Source organism: Euphorbia lathyris, chromosome 3, assembly GCF_963576675.1.
Source record: "Euphorbia lathyris chromosome 3, ddEupLath1.1, whole genome shotgun sequence".
In the NCBI taxonomy this organism is placed as follows: domain Eukaryota; kingdom Viridiplantae; phylum Streptophyta; class Magnoliopsida; order Malpighiales; family Euphorbiaceae; genus Euphorbia; species Euphorbia lathyris.
In genome coordinates, this window is record NC_088912.1 from 6,083,174 (window position 1) to 6,088,014 (window position 4,841).

General features: G+C 30.4%; 1 long non-coding RNA gene across 2 annotated transcripts; it reads left to right on the forward strand.

Annotated features, from left to right (window-relative positions):
• Window positions 1-2,116: 2,116 nt before the first annotated feature.
• LOC136223869 (uncharacterized) lies at window positions 2,117-4,600 on the forward strand. 2 transcript variants are annotated; one of them, XR_010686172.1, is made up of 6 exons: window positions 2,117-2,256; window positions 2,361-2,456; window positions 2,677-2,743; window positions 3,890-3,966; window positions 4,143-4,223; window positions 4,314-4,600. It is a non-coding gene; the product is annotated as an uncharacterized lncRNA (long non-coding RNA). The 2 variants fall into 2 exon arrangements; XR_010686173.1 differs by having other exon boundaries at window positions 2,124-2,256; window positions 2,324-2,456.
• Window positions 4,601-4,841: the final 241 nt, after the last annotated feature.

A 4,841-nucleotide genomic window follows, 5' to 3' on the forward strand; every position in this document is an offset into this window, starting at 1 on the left:
ACAAAATGTGATGAACAAAAAAAAAAAATTAACTGTGGTATATATACTAGTAATGAGAAAAAAAAAATCCTCATTTATAACAGACCCATTTTCTATCTGCTACAAACAAGTTAAGGAGCTATCAATCGTTGGTTGGCGCAGTGGTAGCATGGGGCTGCGCTTGGTAGGGCGGTCTCAGGATCAATCCCCCACAACGGCGATTGGAAGAGGTTTAAATACCGTAATCCGATTCGCCCCGAATCCGGATTAGTCGGCCAATGTGGTCGGAGTACCGGATAGTTTAACCAAAAAAAACAAACAAGTTGAGAAGCTATTTGGTTAGACAATTTTATAGCAGGGAATCAGAATGACAATGATTCATTTCGTTTCTTAAGGTTTGGTTTTACAATTTTAATCTAGGAATGGAAATCATATGCCATCATCTAAGGGAATCATTCATTCCCTCTTCCCTTCCTATCAATCAAATTTCATTAGCATCTTGTTTTTTCTTCATTCCACCGAGTTTGGTTTCTGTATTTTTTGTTATTAATTTTTTTTGTCTGTATCATATATTTTATGGGATTTCTTTATGTATCTGAATTGTATCTCCTCTCTATTATTCTGTAGTTTATACCTTTCTCGGATTTAGTAAGAAACTGTTTACCTTATCAATGATCAATAAATCTGCGTGGTTGCAAAAAAAAAATATATATATAAAAAAAGATTCAGATCTGAATGTTCGGAATGGCCTAAAAGATGAAATGTGGATTGCATACGCTTTTCTACAGATTTCGATTTACCAGAAGTATATATTATATATTGTTTGATATTTTTTATATCTTTTATGAGTTTCTTTGCTTTTTGTAGTCGTTTTCATCCATTAGTGAATTGTATTGGCTTTAGCCTTTACTTTTGTGAAGTTTTATTCATTGTATTTTGCTTGTACTTTTTCTTTCGTCTAACGAAACTAAAAGCATTATTCTTTTTTAAAAAAAACTACCCCACATATACATAATAATAATCCTATATGTTTTTTTTTTCATACATATGTTATATAAAATATGATGTATTAAATTTATTAAATCATATATTAATATAATATCTTGTTATATTATCTAATAAAAAAATATTAGTTTGAAAAAAAAAATTAAATTTGTTCCATTTTAATTCTGATTCCAATTCTGAAATTTGAAGCAAACAATCTCTTAATAATTGGATTCCAATTCCGAATTAAACCAAACAAAAGAATTAAATAGTCATTTCGATTTTAATTCCGTAGCATTCCGATTCCGATTCCGATTCCAATTCTGATTCCGAAGTTTAAGTCACACGCTCCCTAAACAACAAATGTTAACTTTTAACCAATGCAAAAATGATCTTTAGCGACGGTCTTTGGATTTGTTAACTTTTAACCAATGCAAAAATGATCTTTAGCTACGGTCTTTGGCTTGTGGTCTGTAAGTAATTTTTCCTTTGTTCTACCACTACAAAAAAAAATGGTCTATTACGACACTTGTTTAACGACGCTTTTTGACATCTGTCTCTATATTTTAAAATTTAGCCACGTTTTTGTATTTGTGTCGGTTTGTATTATCACTTAACGATGCTTTATATTATATGTTGTTATCTAAAAAAGAAATAACTACGCTTTTAAAAAAGCATCGGTATTTTTAAAAAAAATCAAAGACGGTTTAGAATTTGCGTCGTGAAAAAGTGTCTCGGTATTTTTTTTATATTCATATACTTTTATTTTTTTATCTCCGTATTTAATTCAACCACACTTTTTAATTTGTGTTGCCTTTTATATTTATTTGATGATACTTTTAAATTTTATGATGGAATTTTTAATAATTTAACTACATATTTAGAAGAAAATGTTGGTATTTTTTAAAATTAAAGATGGATTAAATGTGTTGCTAAATATGTAGTTAAATTATGCAAAATTTAAAAAATGTGTTGATATATGTGGAAATACAAAAAATATCAATATTTTATTTCAATTAAATGACGGTTGATAAATAATTAATTTGAATGTTTTAAAAAACTATTTAAATATCGTTCAAAAAAATAAATATACAAAATTTGCACTATATTACACTAAAAAAATTAAAAAATAATAATAGAAAAATGAGGCATATGTTTTTCAGTTTTACACGATGCTCTCCTTTATCTCTCTCACGCTTTTCACGTTCTAGCCTTTCTCTTCTCTTCCAACTTTCTTTTCTTGGCTTTGTTTTGTGTTCGGAGTGCGCTTTTCTCCTCCGGCCATCCCCCATGGTTCGAATCTTCTGTTCTTTTTTCGTTTTATTATTATTATTATTTCATGTTTAACTGACATCGGCAGTTTATGCGATGGTAATGGCGGGCGACGACTTCGAAAGCAACAAGCAGTCGGTGATGAGGCGGGATGGACGAATAACTCTCGCGGCGGCGATTGAATGTGTTACAACATTGGGTCTTAAAGTACAATTTTTAAGGTATTATTTTAAATTATTCGTTCAATTTTTACATAAAAAAAGACTTTGGCATAGTTATTCTTTGTTTGGAGATTGATGTTCTTCATTGTATTAGGTAAATTTAGGAATTTGAATTAAATTTGTTTGAAAGTTAGGTGTTTATAATTTACAGAATAATTTTGCTTTTAACATTGATAAACTGTTTTCTTATTGATCCCTTTTGTGTATCTGGTCGTTGAAGGGCCCCATTCCAATGGATCGGATGAGTTTGGTTTCTTCGTTCTCCGTCTCTCTGAATTCAAGTTCCGGTATAATTTCTCAATGCTCATGTTATATTTTATCCATTTTCTTATAATTTTGTAAATTGGCGATCATGATGAATTTTGTCTGCTAAATTAGGCAACGATTGGTTTCATGTATTTTTCTCTTTCCGGGGGCGATGATACATTTCTTATTGTATATATGTTTTTTATTAGGTAAATTGCGAAAGATTTTAGTACTAATTTGAGGCTTAATTTGGCATATTTCATCTAATATCTTCTGTTGGTGGTTTTCATGTGTTTGCTATAAATGCACTGATAATTTTCTTCCGATAAGGTAAGCCCATTTTCTAGGGACTTTTTACATGTTTTTTACTTTCTGTTTGAGCATATTCACTAGAAGGAACAAATTGACCCAAGAATATCTGGAATTTGCTAATGAAGTTTTATTTCTTCATTTTTATCATCTATGTCTAGGAATTTCTGAATATGGGATTGCTTTTTGGCATATTATACAACTGCAAGTATATGGGATTATTTTGTACTGTTTTTAGATTTCTTGTTAACTAAATCCACTCTTGAAGTTAGTAAAAACTGACTTCTGTCTGTGTAATCTCATATCAAATAACTTCATGTGTAGAAGAGTGGTTTACATTAATGCCTCCTATATGAACTTTGAAGGTCATACTGTACAAAAATGATTTTTGTGCTCTCTTCAATCTGGTTTCCAGATAGATTTGCACGAATTCAAACTAACTTGGAACGGTGATTTACATTGGTTTTAATAGCATGTGGCATGGTTGATGTTTTGGAATCTTACTTTGTTGTTTAAATGTTAAGCCGAAAAATGTGAATTTCGGCTGTTAATATGATAGACTGATCGAGTTAGTTATAGAGGGACTCTGTTTTGCACCAATTCAAACTAACTTGCTGTCAGTGATTGCTACTTGTTTCTATATATTATTGGTTGATGTGCTTCTTTTTTTCTTTTCAGATTGCTAAAGTTATAGGTTTTTTTGTTAATGGGATGTTTTTAGTTGTCAATCATGTTAAAGTGAAGTTGAATATGTTTATCTCAATTTGTTTATAGATTTATGGTGGTACAAATCATGTTAAAGTGCTAATTAGTTTTATTTTAAGTCTTATTAAACTAATTGGTTAATACTTGATTGGAATCTCCACCCGTGAATCCAGGATAGTCTTAGTCTCCTCACCCGTGGATCTGATGAGTTTCGTTCCTTCATTCATCGTCTCCCTGAATTCAAGTTCTGGTATGATTGTTCTGTTTACTCGTTCGCTTTTAATTTTGTCAATCGGGGATCATGATGGATTTTGTCATTGCTTGCAAAATTAGAAAACTTGAAATTGGTTTCACTTGTTTATTTTTTTCTTTCCCCGGGCGAGGACATAGTTCTTATTTTATATATCTGTTTTGTCCTGGTGGCAGTTTTTAGGATCTCGCATTTGATAGGAGTAATATATGACTGTTAATAATCATGCTCGTGGGAAGAAGCCTTCTCCAACAGTTGTGAGTTTCATTCTCTCTTAATTTGGTATCATTTAGCTGCCATTGAACTTTGTCTGCTGTTTAATTAATTATGTTGTTTTTTTTTATCAGCCTGCCAACATAGAAGGTGGAACTAGTAAATTTGGTGCCAACAAGAAGGATATGGTGGATATGGTGCTAGGGGCATGAAACTGGCATGAACTTTCAAAGTTGTCGAAACTTTGGACTTTTGGACTTGTTTCTTGTGTTTGTTAAACTTTCAATCAAATCCTTTTCCTTTTCCCATTTTTTTAGTTTTCATTTTGTTAAGATTGAAGCATAAATGTAAAATTTCTCATATGTAATACAGTGGTATTGGTAACATTTGGTTTTTTTTTGTTCAATTTAATCCGAATGATTATTTATAAATATATATTTTTTAGTTTAATTAATTTTATTGTAGAGTCCATAAATATTAAGAGTAATAATAAATTTAATGTCAATAAAATTTATTATCCAGGTTCTTGTTCCATTTGAGACGTATCAGATTTTAAATGTAGCAAAATGTAGATGTTTTTATATTAAATGTCATAAATTTGGAGACATTTTTATAATTAGATGTCTTTAATGTGGCGACGTTTTCCGATTAATATGTCGTTT